Genomic DNA, 23,579 nt, shown 5'->3' on the forward strand with positions numbered 1-23,579 from the left:
TATATTGCTGAACGAAGGTGGAAAACTTTTGGAGAGTTTCGTCGACTTTTTGTCGGCACGTTGGCGGAGGTTTGCCGGCCAAACGATTACTTTTATAAGAACGAATACTCGTAAGAACGGAGGTTGGAGCTTTGGAGCCAGTGGAGTTATGAGAGAAAAGTGTTTAGTGCGATCCGCAGTTTAGGATTTAGAGTGAATCCTTTTTTCCTCTCTCTAGCCTTTTCTCGGCTCTCGGATGGCTTTTGGCAAAAATCTTCAATATGGTATTTATGAGAAATCTGTGCGTGAGCTTACATCTTAATCTGATTCTTTCATTTTTAATTAATTTATTAATTTATAATTATTAATTTCTCTTTGTAATCAATACTAAAATATGTTTACAATACAAGTAACTGAAAAATTTTGTTGCTTTTTATATTATATAAATGCGGCAATTTTAAAAGATTGGTATACACATCAGATATATGTGTATTATTAATTACTTAATATATAATTAAATCAAGTTACTCATTTTTAATGTCTGATGAAAAAGTAGTTATTGCTCCTTAATACATTTACACATAAAAAGAACAGTTTTGCTAAAAAATTTAATCAGATTTGAAAATAATTTTGTTCCTTGGACCTTCCAAATTATTATATAGAATGCTTAAACATAACAATAATATCGCAAAAATTTTTGACCTTGTAGCAACCAATTTGGACATCCAAAGTTCTGGCCAAAGATATTTTTATCAGCAAAACTGTTCTTTTCGTGATTGGTTTTGAAAAATTATCACATTTATTTCCGCGCCGGAAATTGTTTCAATTCAAATTTCCGAGCGAGCTTTATTCATGTAAGCATCACTTTATTTAGATGCATGCAGAGAAGAAAAATAGCTGGACAAGTTCAGTTTCTGTCATTTCCGAGTTAACAATATGGAAGATGCCGAGTATATCCTATCTTCGCGCGTCTCGCGCGTCCAGATGGTACTGGTCGATGGTGGGTTTCTGTAGGGTGACGGTGACGGTTTCGAGTGACGGCCCGTAGGACGGAGGGCGCCGAACGGAGGAGGGTTAAAGGGTGTTCGTGCCGGTGGTAGGTGGCGAGTGGGGCGGTGGGGTCGAACGCCGGTGTGCGGCGGGATTCTCTCTCTCACCCCGGTTGGGGATGCTGGATCCGCCGCCGGTAGAAACTTCAGTACGCGACCAGCCACCGACGTGTATTTACGGTCCGAGGCTCCGGCGGAAGCGGCGAGAGAGTTGTTTGCTTCGGGGGTGAGAATATCTTTGTAACTTTTGTTCCTAACGCCGCCGTCGTCGTCGTCGTCATCATCATCATCTGCATTATCATCATCATTACCACCAGCTTCGAGTAGGAATCATCGAGTAGGATCACTCGCGTGTTATCACGTAAGAAATAGATCGGCAATTTTCGGGATCGTTTTCGCGATCGCGAGATTTCATTCGAAACGACCGAGGACCGAGGACCGCGAAAAGCGACTTTTCTATGTCGTCTCATGAGGAATAGAATAGAATTTTGCTGTAATTAATTATAAAGATTATAGACGTAGCAACGAATCGGAAAAATCTTGAGACACTTCTTTAAATTAAAAATTTTGTATTCGAAACACCAACACGTATTTTAGAGACATCAAGTTACATTGTTTTTGACATCCGTATGAGAATTGTATCATTTAAAATTCTTAATTAATGTAATAACTAAAAATAAGAAGTTTTTATTAATGAAATGATTGCCTTAATTGTAATTGTATATTTTAATTTACGTAAATTAAGATATACAATTGTCTGAAGTTGATTTTTATTCAACTATATAATTGATTAGTCTCAAAAATAAGTCCATTTGCTTGTTACCCACTGGTGCATTTACATTTTTATATGCTCGTCAGATGTCTCATCGTGACTGACGCTTCTATAAATGTTCAAAGTTTGTTTCTGCCGTTGGAGTATAAGTAACGTTTAACGAAGGAAGCGCGAACCAAAACAGTTTGCGAGCTGAAATAGTCAAAGTTTCGTTCGTCACCTTAATTGGATACATTCTCTTCGTTCCGGAATAACGTATGGAAATTTCGCAAACTTATCCACAAGTTACCGAAGTTTCGTGTTGTTTCAGTGTCAAGGACCGTAGTATGCGCGTTGACCTTAAAGCCGTCGGGATAACCGGAAGCGACGCCGAGCGAGCGACGGTAATGTTTTTGATCGATTTTCGTAAGAGCCAAGAAAGTTTAATCACACTTACGTTTTATGCGTCAGTCGACAAACTTGTAAAACAGACGTACACTTTTGTCGCATTCGTACCATTTAACAATCCGCCGCGATAAGAAGATACACCGATGAAAACTTTTACGGAGATATTTTAATTAATTAATTTTTTAAATTATCTTTGTATATCTTGAAGATTAAATTAAAAATCTTGAAGATTAAGCAAGATTGAAAATAATGAACGCTAATATTATATTTTCATCACGAATTTTTTTTTAATTATATTTCTAAAGAAACGAGAATTGTTACATTATATATACGTTTTCTAAACATTATTTATGAAATTAAAGCGATTGCTTTACCATTATCGCTTCTACAAATATCAAATCCATTATCAAAATTAAGAGCTGATTTCCTACCTCGCCCTGGAAGGGAAGCTTCTAATTAGCGTGAATTTTGGTTGAACATGGGAAATAACCTCAAGCTATTAACGTGCTTGCTGTCGTGATTGCGATAATTGAGATAAATGATGTCCACGATTTATTTGTTCGTATAGTGTACTTGATCTGATAAAAACAATTGCTATTTTGATGTAAAATTATTTGGAATGTTGGTAGAACGATGACATGAATTACTTTGGTAACAACGAGAGAAAACGAGGTAACTGTTTTATTATTTAAATGATATTCAATTAGAAGATTTTTATAGAAGTTAGATTGTCGGAGAAACCACACAGAATCCGAGAAATAATAATATCCAGAATAAGGTTTTCAAATTTTATTTGGACTAAATTTTAAATCTTATTTGGAGTGAATATCTTAAAATAATCAGAATATATATGCAAAATTATAATAAGGAAAACATTCAGAAATAAATTTTATTTATCGTATATAATACCTTTAATTTACAAAAGTCCCCGACTTCCCATAACATTTTAATATTAAATTGAAAAATATGAGGTAAAGTTGGAAAAAAAAGGGGAAGAAAAATAAAAGAAAAGTGGGGATTCTCTCATGTACCAACTTTGTATACTCGGGATCAACCACCCCAATCGACAATACACAAGTAATCTTCGAACGCGCGTCATCCAGTTAGGATGTTCTTAGGCATTCGACAGTCCGAATTTCGTTGAATCCGTTCAGCATTTCCGACATAACAACCCCCCCGGTTAGAAATCGACAATATCGGGGGTAGTCGCAACGACGCGACGCGGCATTCGCGTTGGTGCTCTCAATGTCAAGGCGTGCGGCGGTAGAAGTGCGTCGGTTAAAAGGGCGCGCGTCTATCGGGGGTATCTGAAGCCTTTCGCGTAAGAACGCCAGGAACGCGATGCTCGGCGCGCCGCGATGCCAGCACCGGTACCTGGTTTGTGGTAGGACGCGTAACCGACGTTGGTGCACCGAGGGCGGCAGTGCCGGCGGTGGTGGTGGTGATGGTGGTGGTGGTGGTAGTGATCTCGTGCTACTGCTGCTGATGGTGGTGGTGGTAGTGGTGATGGTGGTGGTGGTGGTGATGGTGGTGGTAGTGATAGTGGTGGTGGTGGTGGTGGTGGTGGTGGTGGTGGTGGTGGTGGTGGTGGTGGTGGTGGTGGTGATGGTGATGGTGGTGATGGTGGTGGTGATGGCGGTGGCGTTGGCGATGTGTAAAAGTGGTAGTGACGTAGCAGAACGAGGGTAGTGGTCGGGCGTAGTGGTGATAGCGATAATACTAGCGGAGGACGTAGTACACAACGTAGCGCCGGCTACGACGCTATGGCCGCCTCCGAGTTCATGAATGAATGACCATTTCGTTCTCGCACGAGCGCTAATGGGCTCCCTTTCTCGCGCGGCGAACCGTTTACGTATTTTTGTCGATGCGACGTAATTCTCGCGGTTGAGAGCGCCGCCGATTATTGCGCCCAGGGTTAATTGCGCCTTTCATTTGATTTACAATACGAGAAACGCAACGGTCTATGCGGATTAGCAAGCTTTAAGGCATCCCTCGTGCGATCGATACCGAATCAAATGTATCGGCGAGTTGGCTATCCCCGAGATTATACGCGGAAAGAACTTTTGCCGACGAAAAAGTCGGCAAAAAGATCTTTTTGTTGGACCTTCAAAATGTATGACGTTGGTTGCTAGAAAATAACAAATTTTTGCAGTATTATTATTATTATATTATCTACATAATGATTTTGATGGTTCAAAATTATTTTAAGATTTGCATCTGGATTTTTTTTAGATTTATCAGCAAAACTATCCTTTCCCGTGTAGAGAAGACTTTTTTGGTTTAAAATAAAAAAAAAATGGTGAGATATAAAAGATTATATCGTTTCATATATTGTATGTTAATCCAACGTTCTCTGAAAAATCTGACATATCGATAAAGAAGCCAGTAGAAAGTACTTGTAGTACGTAAAACAATTTCATTTCTTTAATGGGATTTTTGTAAAGAAAGATCAATCGACGATTAAGTACACGATTTTAGGAGCGTCCTCATAAAAGTTGCGTTACGCCAATTCTAGTTTTCTAGTTCTGATGGCAATATGGTAGCAAACGCGCGATCTTCTATAAGGATCAAGCTGCGAGCACAATCATATATACGTTATTTCTTTCCGGAACTTCCCGCCGGCAGAACTTTTATCATGATCAAGGATGTTGACCTTTTTCTAAAGTCTGGATAGAGAAAGACGACTACGTTTCTTGCAGCGCTCCTCGCGAAACCGCGACATAACCAACTTCGCTATTATTATCCGTTGTTGTCCACACTTCCGCCCACTATATCTATTTCCAAGTGTGCCCGGAACGTTACTAATTTCTAAAAACTGGAACATTGCCAACATCGGAATCTTCTATACTTTTAAGGAGAATTTATTTTCTTTATACGCACGACAACGTTTTTTAATTACGAGCGCATCGTTGCCAACGGATAAAAGAGAGCGGAGAGTGAAATAAAATTCTTTTATATAACATGTTTTATAAATGGAACATTATATCATTTGAATTATATTTGGGGCAATATGTCAACGTATAACATGATTATATAACAAATATACTTGAGTGAATTACACGGTAAAATTTATTTTATACGCGTTTGTATTATATTCATCACGTACATTATTCACATACAGTATAATTATTTCTCTAGTCTATAAATATATCACAATTTATAATATTTCATGGCGTAATGGAAGCTTGAAATAATTGTGGAGAATCTTTCAAAATTACTATGAAATATTAAACGTTTAAAAAGTTATGATGCAATAATATGCAGATAGAATATATCGATTGGCAAATAATTCAATTGAGAAAATGGATTAAAGGATTAAAAAGATATGTTTTTTAAGTATTGGTAAAATAATAAATAGGAAATATGAAAAAAGGCTTTTTACATTTTTTAGAATAATCAAACTGGTGTACAAAGAAAGTTTTTTCAATTTGACTTCATCTCATTAAATATTAAATAGACAATTAGTTTCTTTAGAATCCGATAGAAAAGAGAATCAAATTAATGTATCGTAAAAATACTTTATAAACGGAAAATTATCCTCCGATTTTGGAAATGTAGTCATTTATATTGCAAAAAACAAAGTTACTATTGCGAAAGTACATATTTATAAATTTATAATATTAACTTAATACTTAATCTTCTCTCTCCTTCTCTCTTTCTCTCTTTTTCTCTGTTTAAATAAGTTAGTATCATAATATGTGCAGAAATACATACTAAAATTATTTTTAAAATTATGCAACTTTTCCAAGAGACAAAGAGAGAGATCGTCAAGGGACTATTTTTTAAAATTATTGTAAATTTTTTATAAATTTCTGAATCAATCTCTTCTATCTATATAAATCTAGGAGATTCTAAATGAAAAACAATTCTATTATTTTGATATTCATAGATAAAATGTATAAGATAACAAATTAATAGTTTTCTCTTTCTTTCTATCTTCTCTTTCTCATTTTTCCTCTTAACTAATAAAACAAAATTATTATTTTTTATTAAAATTATTTTTTATCAAAATCTGCAAGTTAATCCACATTTATAAATAATCTGTAGGTTAAATAATGAGGTTAAATAATGAGACTTCATAATTATAAAATACAATACATACACGTATGCATGATTAGAATTCTTATTTCAGAAGAATTACGCTTATCTGTCCCTTTTTAATACACACAAGTAAGTTTGTTTTTCATTTACAATTATTACAAAAATATTCATATTTGTGCATCACATTTGTACTAGAATTATTTAATTATTAATGCACCACTGTTTTCGGTATTTTTCAAAGCTGAAACATGGAAATAGAAAAAACAATCCCTTCATATTATTAAATTATATCAAGTCATATCAAGAGAATATTTTGCAGTTATGCATACATTTATAATATTCCATTTGGCATATCTAAAGTCTTTAAATATGCTGCTTTTCGTAAAAGTTTATGATGAAGATACGAGATGTGACATACTTATGAATAAACAGGATGGCTCCACGAGCGTCGACAATGCCAAATGTTAAATTTGCGCTAACGAGATATGTTATCACAGTAATAATGACGAGTACATTAAATTAACCTCTGCGTACGGTTAATTTCGCTTTATCATCTAGAATCGTGGTCCATCATGTCTCATTTTAACGATCGCGTAATACTGTTTTATCAATAAGTCTTGCCAGCGAGGAAATAGTATAATTCCGCAGAGGACATCTATAGTCCTGGTGGAATAATTAATTTCTCAGCATATGAATTAATGTAAGAGTCCACGATCGTATATCACGAAAGCGGCGAAAGCTCCTTTCAATGGTCTTCGGACAAGAAAAGTTAGCAGTTCCACAGTTAAATGAAACTTTGAGCGTTGCATGAGTCTAGTCCTATAATATTGTAAATACACAACTTTAATAGCCGTTTAAGTGTGAAAGTTAATATTATTTTTATGCACGTTACAAATGACTGATAAATTTAATTTTATTACCGGAGCGAAACTGTTGTCTTAGATAAAAATTTAAAAATTTTAATTATCGCAAATGCTCATTTTAAATATAATATTTATAATTTTTAATTTTACAGCAGCTTGAAATAATGTATAAGTTTTGTTACTTATTTTCTGGCTATAAATTACATTTATAACAGAAGCGGGGCAAAAAGTGGCCCGCCAGAAAAAGCCACTATACATACATTTACGACTATATGAATCAATTCAACCCCCTCGCACCTCACACCTCCCGGCGCAGTCGTACGTAGTATTCGTATTAAGGGCACGTATATATCGAGGAATTATGTAAATTCTTCTTGCAAGATTATATCTAAATGAATACATCGCCATATGACTCTTTCAATATCCATTTCAATGTTCTCATGCAAATAAGCAACTATATCGAGGCTATATCGGAAAACTCGAGACTTAATTGAAGCATATCTAATTTGAGAAGCTACGCTGCGTGATCTCTCGTCGATTGTTTGTCGAAGCAAAAATCGACTTTGAACTCGTTAGAGAATCTCCAGTCCGGGAGAGACGCATCCGGCGATACGCTGTATCGACAAGTGTATTCGAGAGGCTACAAAGGCCATCTAAAATATACGATCCCGCACTACCCTGCGGGATCACGTTCAACCGTATATTCATTTACGAACGTCAAATAACACTACTCGCGAATAAAGTAAGAGGAGCGGGAACAAGAGTGTTTGAAGCCCGACCGGGACAAAGCTCGCGGGTATTCGCCTTTTCGAAAACGGCGTATCCGTCTGTATGTGTCGTACCTACATCTCCTCCATCTTCTTTTCTCCCTCATCATTCCCTCGCCGTCGATAGATCTCACTGAGGGAAGTCCTGAATCCTCTCCTGAGGCTCTCCCGCCGTTGAGCTACTCTCTTTCTCGAGAATCCTCGACTGATCGAACACACTCGAACTACGGTACTTCGCTTCGCTTCGCTTCGCATCGCATCGCATCGCATCGCATCGTATCGCGACGCGTCGCCGTTGGAGAGGGCGAAGCGGCGCCATTGGGGGTGAAAAAAAAAGTCGCCATCGGCGATGCCGTCCTCGACGCCATCTGCTTCCGCGACCGTTGAAGCTCCATTGGAACCGCGCTGGGTCGGAGCGAACTCGTTTCAACGGGCTTATTAGAATTTTTCGTTTGAGATATCCACTTAATTGACGCCAGAGTCGAGGGGACGGAACAAAGGGTGGAAGATGGCCGAAGAGAGGCTAGCGAGTACGGCGCGAGCGAGGGTGCGCGCGAAGGGGCGCATAGGCAAAGGAAGAGGAGAGACACAGAGAGAATGAGAGAAACAGAGAGAGAAAGGGAGAGAGAGATAGAGAGACGGAGGGTCGATGTGGGAAGAGGGATTTGAGAGGGAGAGGCGCTCCATTATCGTAATTAATACCATTACAATTAACGCGCCGGAGACGGCGGTGGGCTCGCGGGAATCAGCCTGGATTCCTTTTACGCCGCTTTTATCGCGGCCGAGCTTTTCCGGTTATATAACGACCAATGGAAACTCGCTCTTCGGCAAATTCTTCGGATTTTTCCTGTCGCGCCCGCCCGCGCGTTTCACCTTCGTTTCGTCTCGTTTCGCGGACGTCTACCGGTTTTGTCATCGAGCGCATCGCGCGTGCTCCAACCGCGCCGCACACCATCGGGAATACCGATGTTCGCTGTTATTTGCGATAGACAATACGGATTCATCTACACGCCCCACTAGCTCGTTGTTCGCTATCGCTTTTTTTTCTCGGCTTGTTTGCGATTTTTGCGTGGCACCGCATGCCTATGACCAACAAATATCCGCTGCCGCGGATTGATTTTACACGAATATCCTGGAAAAACAAAGAAAATCGAGTTGGGCTGTTTTCCGAATGACCGTGATTAGAATTAGAATACATATACGTTAGAATACATATACTTTTTTAAATTTATTCCTATGCAGTGGGTTGGAAAGAAATTGAAATTCGATTCGGGCATGAATAATTGCGTGTTCTTATTTTTTTTATCTTCGAATTTTCTATCTAAAAGAAAAAGTAATACTAATGTATGCAATTTTTATGGTATCGTATTAGAAATTCGAATGTTTTATGGAAAACTTTGCGCAACATATTTTTAATATTTTTTAATATTTTTATGGTCGTCAATAATCAATGTGATGACAGAGATAATGCCGTTGAATATTTCATACAAATGTAAAATCCTGAAAGCATTGCTGACTAAAACTGTTTTGCAATAAATACTTTATTAGTTTATTTGAGAGAGAGAGGATCACAGATAAATATATTTCACTCAAACAAGGTTTTTCATCAAAAATTTTTTTTTTACGAGAGAGATGAAATTTTTTTTGTTACAGCTGAACGATTAATAACCAATATAAAAAATCCGAATTCATTCGGATTGTCCTCTACATATCTATCATGATTGCAGCATGGGAAGTGCGTTTCCTTTTTTTCTTTACATAACGGAATGACGCATATCGCAGGAAGGCGTTGAAAGTAGATAGAAGCTTTACGAGAAAGTTCGCTGCCGCGGTACTTTGACATCGTATAGAGACACCATCTAGAAAAGCCGGTCACATATCCTCCGGAAAACCTAATTCCCGTCATCCATTCCGCGTTCTTTCCTCTTCGCGTCGTCGTCTCGCGAGACCAAAGTCGGGGCGGCACGCGCCTTGACGAGATGAAGAAACGTGTAAATATTTCAACGGCGATACATTCGATGTTTCTGCGACTTGAAATAATTTAGGAAACACATCAAATCGGAATTGCCTGTTTAGAATGCCTTTTTATCGTCAAGCGTTTATATTAACCTAGATAATGGTTTAGATTCTAGGGGTTTTCGATAACGCTTTGAATAATTTCCGTCTGGAAACTTTTGGAGAACATTAATTTATGTAACGAGTGGTCGAGAGTTATGTAAAGTTGAATAAAGGAATAAGACGTGAAAATAAAAGATAATAAATGTTTTCGTACGTTTTCGACCATTAATCGCGTGTATTACTCGGTTCATCGAACGCTGACTTGTGTTACTTCGGCCGACTACGCACTGACTTGTATTACTTCGACTGATAGTGCATCGACCTGCATTACTTCAGTTGATCACACATTGGTTTCTATTATTTCGGTTGATCGCGCATTGATTTAGATAACTACTCGGTCATTTATATTATCTCTAAATCATACAGCGAATTTTATCACCTAATCGGATTCCAATCAGATTTCCGATAGCATTAGGAAATGTTAAAAGTTAATTTTCATATTTAGCTTTTAATAAGCCAGAAAACCCTTTGGCGTTAAATTCACCGGTAAATTTTGTTTATCTTGTGTAATACATTTCGCATCATGCGGTTTCATAGTAGCGTTTGTCGTACCATTGGTGTGTCATTAACGCGTTTGATCAAAGCGTAACACACCGTTCGACACCCGCCATTATTGCACACCCTTTGGCGAAGTGTTTAACGTTGTTGCAGAATTATTAGTAACTTTGATAGAAGATCGTGACGTAATCGTCTCAATAACGTTACAATTAAGTAACTCGATAATGAAGTTAATTCAAATAATTAAAATGGAAGTGGAAATTAATGCGGCAGACAATAATGGAAACACTTGTTGCTTCTTCAAATTCTTCCCATTGACTGGTCATGATATTCGTTTTTAAAATTCTTCCGATGATAATATAACTCGTACAATGCGTTCTCTTTAAATCTACCGAATCTCCGCTGATTTTTTCCTCGGCTTTAGATTTGGAAACTCTGGAAATCTAATTTTATCGTATTTGCACGAATTATCTTGCGAAAATTTCCGGTGAAAGCTTTGCACAGCCAGTTCTCGTTTCTAAAGGACCGAATTAAAGAAGACCGATAATCCACTTTGTCGTACGTACGATCGACTTAATACTTCCGGACCATTTAACGGAGTAATCGCCGATATGCCTCTCGTTCTTATTCGAGTGTTCTCGCGCAGAAGAAACTCGAGTTCAGAATTATCTTTGAACGTGCATCACCAGCTGTTTTAATCTACGACAAATAATGTCGCGAAGTTCTTTTCTACTTCGAAGAATTGTATCTAATTGAGTCCTAGGTGAACAAACTGGAAAATTTATAATTTGGTAACGATAACCGCGTTAAAATTCACAGAGTTCGTTTTCATGGAAATTTGAAATACCATTCCGAATTTTTATTACAAATTGAAATTTATTTTGCGACCTCGCTGATTAATCGAATATCCACCGTATCGCTAATTAATGTATCGGCAATATCGTATTACACGCGGATATTAAAAATATGACAGATATTCGGCATCATGTAAACAAACGGTTACAATGGTTACAATGACGCGATGCGTTTTATGGATTCGATCGAGTGGTGTTAATTGAAAATTAAATATCTTTATACATATGTAATTATCCGCAAGATACATGTAGTACGATCATGTATCATAGGCGTGTCATTTCCAGGATTCGCATGTGTGGATAGCAGCCCGTATTACGTAATTCAAACCTCACAAACAGGTCACGTGAGTTACAGTTCCGTGAGTATCGGGTCGGCGTAACTAAACAGCCCGTGCTAATTACAAGGCAAATGCGTGCATAATTAAACTCGCGACATAAGCACTGAGCACGTTCGTTAATGTATTTATGGGCGTTAAGATGGCTTCGACGTGGATATCGTACACGCATTTATGTGCAATCGTATCGTTGAATGTTGGCAGTTAGTTGTTCGTAAATGCCGTAAACACTCGAGAAGTAGGACCTCCGCAATTTAATACAAAAATCTATCTTATCATATGGTATAGCTCCGATTATAAATAATTTGTTCTTAGCAATCATTATTAACATCATTTTAGACCTCGTTTTAACAAAATGCTCGATTTGCATTTTAACGCTTAATAAAAATATGCTTTTGCATTTCACATTTCACATTTTATATTTCTCAATATCACAAACTTCCCCTAACGAAAGCTTTTATACAAAGGCAGATGAGAAAGAGGGAGATGATGGCGTTTATTGTGAAATTGAGGTTTAGGAAGCGAATGTCAATTCCCGGCTCGTTCTCCATCGCCCTCGTATATTTCGTATTATCCCTATCAGCGTGTCTGCAGTTATCCGCAATGCGTGTGACGCGTCCGCACAGTGAAAGCAATCAGCTATAATCAGGCGGTTTGTAACGAGATGCACGTGCACGGGAGCGAAACGCTCATAATCATCCGGATCGAAACGAGGTAAGCGTACCGTTAACTCCGCCGCCCGTCGATTCAGATCGGAGCTTGTCGACTACGACAAACGGCGAATGGTCGCGCACATAATTCCGTCGGGATGAACATCGAGGCCATTGCAATCCTCGAGGAGAACGTCGAGGAAGTCGAGTCGATTCGCGGCAATAATCTCTGTCGCGTGAAATTGACGATTTTAAAGCGCTCATCGGGCCGGCGCAGCGCTCGGGAAGTTAACATGTAGTTATAAACGATTACGATCAGGAATTACGGACGGCGCACGGATGTAGTACTGTATGCTAAGCGAGTTAAGTAACAGTGTCCGAACGCTCGTCCCAACAAACTCGATTAATATTACGACACGACGACATTAATCCGAAGATGACGAGCAACGCGAAGTGTATTCTCCCACATACTTTTTAATTTATTCATCTCAATAAAACTTATACTCAATAATACTTAATAAACACGCACTCGAACATTTAATAAATTTTTTTCCTCAACGCGAGTTGCAACAATGAGAAATTTGATTTTCGAACAGAAGCGAGAAATTCTGAAATAAGTATCTTAAATAACCTCAATTATCATTATTGCGATTAATAAAGATTCCGTGTACGTTAAATTTTCATTTTTAAAATCTCGGTTATTCTTTCATCTTTCAGTTTTCCGATTTTCAACACATTTTTATGACATTTTTTTTCTTAATTTATTGACCGTCAACGCGTCCGGAAATCGATAAAGTATTCTCGACTGTGTTTCTGCGATCATGTCCTAAGAAAGTCGGTAGGCTTGACCGACCACGCGAAACAATTCTACTGGCACCGAAAATAGGATCGTGCTCGTCTAGAATACAAATACGAGCCGCCGAGCGCACTTTATTGCCGCACAACGACCGATGTTTCCCTCCGTGCTTTTCTAGCAAGCAGCCCACCACCCTCTTTCACGCTGTAAAATATGTCAATGATACATAACTTTCCCGGCCTCGTAACGTGCAGTAATACGATTTTACAACTTGCGATTCGCGAAAGATGCGAAAGAGGATGACGACGGAATATTCGAGAGAACAGGAAGAAGAACCGACAGGGTTGAAAGACGTGGCTGAAAATACACAAAGAAACAAAGATTGCGAGACTCAATTTCGAACTCCAGAGATGACTGATATAACAATAAACAAAATATTAAAATTTATAACTTTTTCGATATTATTATTATTTTACGATTCCATACACACACACACACACACACACACACACACACACACACACACACACACACACACCACACATACGCCACACACGCCACACACACGCACACACACACACACACACACACACACACACACACACACACACACAGAGTTTATATTAATTTGGACAAAAACGCTATTTCTTTCCGCGATATGTGAAAATCGCGAGGACGGTTCTGAAATCCACTAAAAAAAAAAATATCGCGACTGTTCTGGTCACGACAGTAAATAGTAAGTAATTAGAGCGGAAATTAACGTGTGCAATGCGTTTCTCGTAAATTACTTCAGCGACGCTGTACAACCAAAGATACCGTGTACCAGCCAAAGCGCATCTCTAAATGCATTTTTTTTCTAGCTACGAACCGAGCGAGCATACCTACTTATCTATCCCCCTTATACTTATCCTTACTCATCCTATTCCTCTCCTTAGTCGAGATAAACAACGGCGGCAGAGCTCGACGGGAGGCGTTGGCAAAGGCAGACGGAGAGAGACGAACGGACGAAGATCGTAAGACGATTATCCGTGAGGAATATCGATAACCGCGACGACGACTCTGATCCCAATGGTGGTTGAAAGAAACGAGTCTAGTGGCGGAAGCCGCCGCTCAGGGGACCAGCTAACGTATCGTGGCGGCACCGAGCGATTTAGAGAGAGAAACGAGCGAGCGCAGACTAGGTTAAAAATGTTTCCACAGCGGTGAAAAGCAGTTTATTTTCAGAAGCTGTTGGCTTGGGTTAGGGGTGACTTCTATATACGTGTGCGTGTCGTGTATGTGTGTGCATGATGCGTGTGCGTGTATGTGTGTACGTGTATGTGTGTGTGTGTGTGTGCGTGTGTTGTGTGTGTGGGGGGACCTGTGTGGGGTGTGTGTGTGTGGGGGGGGGGGGTGTGATGTATGCGTGTGTGCACGAATGTGAGATACCAGGAGACGTTCGAAATCGCGGATCTGTTGGAAGCTTTCGCGTATATGGGGTGTTCTACTGAACTGGATTGATCTTCAAGTTACTCGATTTAAAATTAGAGTTTAGTGTGTGATGTTCTTTATTGTTCGTTCATGTTGTTACACACTAATAATTACTTTATTGGGAAAACGACTGTGCTTCTGATAGAGCTAATAAAGCAAATCTATTTTATAGAACTTAATTCAATTGTAGATGATTCATTTTAAAATTTAAAATGTAACCCTAGTTATAACTTTATGTATTTAAAATATAAAACATTTAAATAATAATATATATGTATTAATAGAATTTTCCATTTTGAATTCTGACAGAAATTATAAATTATTTAAAGAGAGCTTGAGACGTGAAATTAATAACAGTTTCGATTGCGGTGAATTTTTGTCATCAATCTTTGGCTCAAATTTCTATTTATGACCTAGAGCGACTTATTTTTACATCTGACACTGCTTTATGTTATATCAGTGATACAAATGCAATATGTAGCGCACGTGTGAAAGAATTTCGATATACATTTATGATTCCAATAAAGAAAAAAAATTTATCAAAAATACGAATGATAGAAATATGAAAGCAAAATATAGCTCTTGAAATAGAGTCTCGAATTATAAGATATGAATTACCGAGTACTATACTTTGTGAAACAGCATTAAAAATTGTTAAATAAAGATGTAGAATCACACAGGCAATTATATAAATGAAATACAAATGTAAACAAAGTCTTAAAAAATTTTCATTAATTCGCGATTCTTTTTCACTTTTTATCAATATGAATGTATCGTTAGAATGTACTACCATTAGGATGATTGCAAAAAAGGATTATTTGATAATAACGGGACACCGTATATAGACGCGCAGTGCGGAAGAATGCCGGATCTCTGTGCAAAGCGTAAAATCGCCCAGCGTTGCATTTTTACGCTGCCGCTATGATTTCCTGTACGAAGACTGCAGCCATTTATGGCTGGTCTTTCCTCTTCCGTTGAAAATTGTGTTAACCCATTGCATAATCTCACATGGGTGACTTTTGTTTAAATTAACATTTTTCATTTTGAACTGCGTATTCATAATATATAATAAAACTTATTCAAACATCAAAAAAGTCCATTTTTTTCTTGTCATTCTATTATAAATAAAAAAAGATATATACGTTTCACGCTTATTTGAATTCTGTTCATAAACTGCGATTTATATTTACGATTACACTAATGCGTTTTATGATGTCCGCTTGAAATTTATTAAAGTTTCTAGATTTGCTTTTTGTTATTCTTGGATTAATATATCAAGCTGCAAGAGAGACAAAAAAAATCAGCGCTGCAAAGAAATGTAAATTGATTGTTTTTCCATTTTTAATCTCATGACAAATATTGATCTTAAAATCAACGTAAAAGTTGAACTTTAAGCAGACAAATCATTCTGCAAAATTCGCAGAAAGATCCGCAATTGAGCAAAATCTTCGATTGTAACATCTATGTACTATTGGGACTTGGGGAACGCATTGTTAAACTTGTTACAAGCTAATCTATATCACTGCCACGAGAGTTGGAGTATTCGCGCTTAACGAGCTACTTCCATCGCTGTCGTTCATGCGGCAATACTTGCGCTACTTGCTACTTGAATTTTCCATGATTACTTCCTTCCTGTCGGATACCGATCCTCCTCGTGTGAGCACACCGCGCGCGATGGATGGCACTTCATTTGAGACGCGAGAAGGCCGAAGCGGGTCAAAAATCTTTGCCGGCCGTGTTGCCTCCATTGTGAATACAACGATACAAAGGACGAAGAGAGGACGAAGAGGTAGGAACGCAGGCGAGACGAAGGCGGGAACAAAGACGACGGCGGAGATGACGAACGGTCGAGTGTCGCGTGTCTGTTCAAACGCACTTGACCCTCCCCCTCATACTTGTCAGCGTCACCCTTCTCACCCTTGTGTTCCCCCTTTTTTTTTTCGCGCGTATACAAGCACGAGCCTCGCGAGTTTTTTGACTTCATCGCGCGATACGCAACATTCGTTTTACCAGATGATAAAAGTCAGACAAATGAGAAAGGCGTAGCAGCCAGATATAACTTACCCTTTGACGCGACAAGGATTGTTATTTATATCCCTTTGAAATGCTACTACGTTCTTCGTTTCATTATTAATGCCAACAGCAAAAATGATCAGAATAAATCTTTGTTTCAAAATTTTATTCGTACAACTCGAGTAGTTAGAATAAGCTTTCGAGAGTTCTATTATTATTATAGATTTATAAATTTATTGTGTTATTCCAAAACTGCATTTTAGAGTGAATAAAACTACCGAAATATCTATTTCAGTATTGTCTTTTTTTTCATGGAAAGTAGAAATTTATTCATAATATCCGAAAAATATCTGACAAATAATAAAACGTGGAAAGAAATTATTATGAGAATAAGCACTACATATTTTTAATGTAAAGCTTCTAAAATTTTTCACGCTCCAGTCTGCAATTGCGAGATAAAAGAATAAATCATCTATTCAACTCATTAGTATTCATCCGTGATGTGAAAAACGATTCAATTTCCATTATATCTTTTCTTTCGTTATTAATAATCTTCAGATATTTGCTGCGCCAGACATTCAATAATCTCGTCAATAATAAGATACCGCCAACAAATATTGACACAAAGCTTCTTTAACATTCCCTTCTATTTTTCTCGCTCTCGGCAACTGACTCATCCTTCTTACTTCTTATATACAAGAGAAGTTTATCATTTGATATAGCTACTATTCTACGAAGTGGAAGAAAGACTTCCCCGCCCCCCTCCCGCTCCCTCCCTCGATCCCGCTCAAGAAGTTTACAGGGTCGCATTTCGTTTTGCGAGAGAAATCGTTTCTCATCGATCCGTTCGATGAGCGCTGTGCACTTGACCATTTTGTTTGACCGCAAATTCGATTCTTCGGAATACAATTTCAGTTGCTGGTAATCGCATTACATTCAGCTTGCCGGATGCGCGCTTCAACCTCTCCTCCTCCACCCTCCCCCACCTCTCTCCCCGCTCTTCCGTAGCCTGCATTTCTAATTGAATTTTGTTTTTCGCTTACTTCGGCGTCTTCATCCGGTATTGATCCGGCATCGCGACCGCATCGATTTTCATTTCGCGGAAAGAAGAAAAAGGAAGAGAGAGAGAGAGAGAGAGAGAGATATTATCGCAGCTAATCTGGATTTAGCACCTGTCTTGTATGAATCTCGCATAAATAATTTATGTGAAAAACACCTGGTGTCACGTGTCACTTGAAATTTATGCTCGCCCAGAATTTTGTGCGAATTCGGAACGTGCACGGTTATAAATCTCTCGTCCGAACTTTCCCTCTACACCTTATTAAAATAAAGGTAACTCTCTCTTTCGCGAGATGCGCGAAAATTCCTCTTTTTTTTTTCAAGATAAAAATTTTCAGGTCGAATCCAATTTGGGCGGGAGTAAAGCACGTCTCTCATTGTCGGCGCATCACAAAGCCATGCCGAGCATATCGAGGTTTATCGAACTGTGTTATTTATATATATATATATATATCAACGAATATTGGTCGAGCAAAAAGAAAAAAATCACAAGATTCAATACTGTGTTTTACTGCACTGTCAATTTGTTATGCTTTAATTATTTTACGATGCGCAATCGCGATCGGGCGGAGAACGTTCCGGAAATAGGGATAATTTGTAGCGAGCGTGGCGGTAACGAGACTTTATTGAAATATAGAATACCCTCTTTTTCACGTATGTTTCACTCTCATTGCTGGAAAAAACAAACTCGTATCCCGACTTTAAGCCGAAGGACGTGCTTTAATTGGAGGGACTCGTTGAAAGCAACATGGAACAATACCTCATTGCTATCTATTACCCTTTGTCGCGCTATTGTTTGTCGCCTATCAAACTTGCGGTCCGAAATATTCGCGTTAAGATTGTTCTACAATTGGCGGAAATGCATTGTCACGTCGGATTTTTTATGCTTTAACGTACATTATAATCACGACATTACGTATTTAGTTTAATATCTTATTATCAGAAATTATTAGAAATATTTTAATGAAGAGAAAAAGAGAAAAATGCTATTTAGTTATTAAATTGATATTCGGATATTGTTTACAAATAATATTATATTATACAATTGTAAAACTTAGATACTGTTGTTGTTAATTATATAATTAGTATTATTTTAAAATAAATATAATTTAACATAGGTTAATATAAAAAGTTTGTTATATTTCTTCATTTAAATTGATAGTGACATTTTAATAAAATTGAGGCAAAATTGCCGCCACGGATTCGGTATATTCTTAGTTTCTTCAGGATGAAATTTTGTGCTTTAATTAAAAAAAAAAATCGAGCTTTGTATAAATTATTTATTTTTTTTTTATTATTTAAGACATAACTCGACAGAAAAATGGCAGATTCGACCCAATAATTGTCTTTTGTAATCATTACAAGATTACAGTTTCCTTGATATTTTATGTATTCTATTGTCAATTATCCTGGTGTTCCCTTTCGGGATTCAATCAGCCTTCGTGATGCGGAGTCACGAAGAGGTCGCGATCGTAATTTCGGTTGAGACAAGATCGTGAGAATCCCTTAGGTTGGATCTAATCCGAGCGGGAGGAAGATTAATGGAGGTGACGTTACTTGTAGTTCGCGTTTGCCCGTTTGTTCCTTCGAAAACTAAATGTCGACCTCAAGACAGAAACAAGAATAAGGCGGAAGAGAATCTTGAGAACCTTTGATAGTTTCTTTATCACTCCATATATTAATTCTAGTACTTCTTTTCGCAAATAATGCAAAAGAATTTGATACGGCATAGGGATGTTCGTGAAAAAAATTGATAATTCAATTCCGAAAACTCGAGATAAAAATCATATAATAATTTAACTGTTGAAACATCATATACGTGATTATTGGCATATTGCCAATTATAAATGGCCAATTTTATCGTATCGCAATAGGCACGTTTTACGAGAGGCAGTTTCGTAGAATGTCAGAAACGTAGTAAAGCATTTCCGTTGCCGGTGAAATATTGACGTTGAGTTTTACAAAGACATACTACGGAGCCGTATCACCGAATTTCTTACGCGCCGTTGCACGAAGGCGAAACTTCATTTTATATCTCGAAAAATGTTCCCCGTCGCCAGCAGATAGGAAACGTCCCCTTTGATTACGTGGTTTACGTTCCGAATGTAATTAAGGTAACGAGTATCGCGCGGGATAGCGCGCGAGTTTCGTCGTCTCGGTCGGTTTTTGCTTACGCTCAAATGTCACCTCCTTAACACCATAAAGGTCTCCTCAAGAAGGAGTGCCGGAAGAAGGAAGAGAGAGAGAGAGAGAGAGAGAGAGAGAGGAGGAGGAAAAGAGAATCGAAGTTCCCGACGGCACTCTGCGGGGCCCTCAGGGCCGCGCTTAATTGGATCGAATCGAGTCGAGGCAACGACGAGGAAGAGTCACCGCCCGTACGCTCGTTTCGCGTCTTAAATTTCAATTATTTCGAGCCCCGATCAGAGACCCTTGGGTCAAAACGTCGGTCTATTTGTCGTTGATAAAACAACGCGGACGCTTGCCGCGAGAAAACTGAGATTAATTGGAAAAACTTAAAGGTTTGAGCGCTGGCGTAAATAACCGGGCAACGCCGGTCGGTGTCTCTTGAAAGAGCATACTCTTGGAAAGTATCTTTAATCTAGTCTAATTCTCTTTAGCTATCTTTGAATGGGGACAGCAAAATTTCAAACAAATAAAGCTAATTGGAAAGATACATTTTGAAGAAGTAGTTTGCAAAGTTAGTTTCTGTACAAGTAAGAAAATGTGAAAGATATATATAAACCTGAGGAATAACAATGTCGCGTTGTTAATACTAATTAAATATCGTCGTCGTGTTATTCTTTAATACTGGATATTTTCCCCTTTGCGCACCACTGAGTAAAAACTGAGATGGAAAAGTGTGTTATTGTTTGAAATTTATGCGTGATAATAAAATTAAATAATTTGTAATTGAAAATTGGTAGAAGAATTGTTCAAGTTTGAAACAATTCTGTAGTAAAAATATTGGATTCATTGGATCTAGATTAAGCGCAGAATGATACATAAAATTCATATGAGAATACAAGGCTTGCGGTAAAAAGGAGAAAATGCATATATAATCAAGATGTAAAGTGACTAATATATTACTCAGTTATCATCTATGTAATTATACGACCTGTAATTTCATGAAATGGGATTTGGCGGTCGTTTGCAATTTCGTAAATATTTAACTTTGTTCTCGAACAGAGTAGAGTCTCTCATATTCTCTCATAATCGTAACTCGTAAAGTGTTTATAGCCCGTCGCACATTTCTAGTGATCCGTTACAAGCACTTTTATAAAAAACCAGTATTAACTAATAACTCCTCTGTACGAATCTTGCAAACATTCTTGTAAGAATTTTATGAATATTGTGATAGAAGAAGGAAGAGAGAGAGAGAGAGAGAGAGAGAGAGAGAGAGAGAGAGAGAGAGATGCTCGTAAGCATCTTTCAAAGTAATTTTGGATTCTGCGATGACAAGGACTTTATTATTTTTTGATTGATCCTGGTTAATCGGGAACAAGCAACTTAGACGACTGTATCATCGTGTCTTATCGTTTCTTACTGCGAAAAGGAAGGTTTACGGGCGCTTTATAGCGAGTTTTAAGCCGCGCGCATAAAACACCTCTAAATGGAGGGTAACAAAGCTCTCACTTTACGCTCGCGGTAAAATGAGATTGATACAATGTTCTCCGGTGCGTTTATTCCAAAGCATAATGGCTCTAGAGACATTATATATCCGTAATATTCATAGATCCACTTACTTTTGGAATTAAAATAAAAAAGTTTCGACACTAAAATATCAATGCGCCAACAACAAAGTTATTTACGTGTTGACTTACATAAACAATATGAATATATTTGAATTATAGCAATACCTAAATAGTTATTTATTCATTTATTTTTTATCTATTGACTTATTATTTTTTCACTTTTCGCGCATCAAATTTTTTATTTTTCAAAAAATATATAATTAGTAAATTATGTGAGTTTTTCTTTCTTTCGTATTCATTTTTTTCTCATTTTTATGTAGAAAATGTATTATTCAAAGAGGCGGCCAAATTAAATGAGAATAAATAATTAATTACGCAAATAGTAAATAAATAGATGATAAATACACTTACTTTATCTCGTTCCACCATTGTTCGATCTCCTAAGTCTCATCTCTCGTCTTTCTTCATTTGTTTTGTGCTTGTTTCGTGACACTCGACACTCACTCGCGAAAATGCGGTTATAAATGATTAATGAAACAAAATCAATTTTAAGAAAAAACGCGATTAATCAATGCATGACACTTGCTTAATCGTGTGCCACGCGCGTCTCGTTACATTATGACGGAAAAATATTGCGAGAAAAGTACGGTCTCATGAAGCGCGAATTCGCTCAACACCCACCATGTCTCTCGGATTAACACAAAGGGAAATTCCGTAGGAATTCGAAGATTGCACAGCAAATTTCACGCCATTCCCTGCGACGACGCATTATTTTCAGCTGCAAAAAGCTCCGCGTATTTTCCGCGCTCTAAAGAAAGAATAGCGTGCATTCGTGTTTCAGGATTCAATTATTTGCTCGTATTGTAATATAAATAAATACATATGCGAATGAAAGTTAAACATCCATGGAATGTAATATCCGAAAATTTCCGACGCATTTTTTAATTTCATTTGATCATATGATCAATTTTTTAATAAATCTTGCATCATACGTTTTAATAAGTCGTCAATGGCACGAGTGCTGAAATCTGTATCACAGGACTATCTAATATTAAAATGCAAGATTGATAACGACAGCGCTTACTAATTGAAATTAAATTGGGATACTATTCGACCAACGGTTAGAGTTAATATCGTTATCATGACGACGTCTTAATGATCGAACATTTCTAGAATGATGTCAGCAACTTCATGTCGGCGATGTGATTAAATAAATTTGTTAATGGCTATCTAAGACGATAGATCGTTTAAAAATATATAAATTAATATTTACTTAAAATATATAAATCAATATGTTTCGAACCTAAATCTCGCGAAAGACATATTCTAAATGGTCGATATATCGCAATTTCTAATTTCTTGCATCATCTGATCCTTTGCATATTAAATATTGCATCGCGCTTAATATGAAAATATCGAATAAATTGCATGTCAGCGAAATTATTGCATGTCAATGAAACAATTAAGATGCGCTGACATATTTGGAATGCAAAATAATTAACGCGCTAAATGCAGCGAGAGAGCAATAGTTTAATCAATAATTTTTCCCATCTTTTATTTTTGGTTTTGGTCTATATAAATATATTTTCTACATATTTTCGAAAAAACAAATAGCATATGATATTTGCCTTGATGAAATATTCATCGTCTTAGTATTTCCCCGAGATATATCAGTCGTGAAAGTTAATCGCAATTTCTTTGTATGTAACTTTAGTATGAGGAATTATCATGTTTTGAGAAAAAATGTGATAATACACGTTGCTTTCCATTCGAGCGTTGTCTTGCGAATCATAATGTGAGTCTGCATAAATACATTGCAAAAACAAGACTATGTGTTAGCTGAAATATTGTTTACTAAAATAGACGGTACGATATTTTTATTGTAACGTAAAACATACCTAATATTTTTTGTAATGTAACAATAATTTATAATTTCTATCTTCCGTAATATCGATTTCTATCTTTCGGACGAATAAATATCTGCCTCTTCACGTTACAAGTCTCTTTACAAATCGTTAATCACAAAAGTCGATTAATCGCTCGAGTTTGATAATTATTAATTCTTTACAGGAAATAATTGCGTTTCGCGAGATAATAAAATGTACGTTGAATATTATGTTCTATTTAATATTAATTTCGATGCGCGTCATTATCGCGCATATCTCGTGCTTTGTTCAATCGACTTGCTACCGTACCGACTTGTTTTTGACTAATGTAAGAATGATTCAAATATAAA

The 23,579-nt window shown here is 37.3% G+C and overlaps 1 protein-coding gene across 7 annotated transcripts in view; it reads left to right on the top strand.

The window, feature by feature from the left end:
• The first annotated feature begins 1,066 nt into the window (after positions 1-1,066).
• Dscam3 (Down syndrome cell adhesion molecule 3) overlaps positions 1,067-23,579 on the top strand; it is a 106,943-nt gene continuing 84,430 nt past the window's right edge. For 2 of the 7 annotated variants that reach the window (XR_016139432.1, XM_089077722.1), the window contains exon 1: positions 1,068-1,254. The gene's annotated coding sequence lies outside the window, so the exon portion shown is untranslated. Of the gene's footprint in view, positions 1,255-2,148; positions 2,184-10,608; positions 12,378-23,579 lie in introns of those variants that run through there. The other 5 variants (XM_089077724.1, XM_089077718.1, XM_089077723.1 and 2 more) reach the window with 5 other exon arrangements.

The sequence above is a fragment of the Pogonomyrmex barbatus genome, unplaced genomic scaffold, assembly GCF_055798465.1.
Source record: "Pogonomyrmex barbatus isolate J1 unplaced genomic scaffold, ASM5579846v1 scaffold20, whole genome shotgun sequence".
NCBI lineage: Eukaryota > Metazoa > Arthropoda > Insecta > Hymenoptera > Formicidae > Pogonomyrmex > Pogonomyrmex barbatus.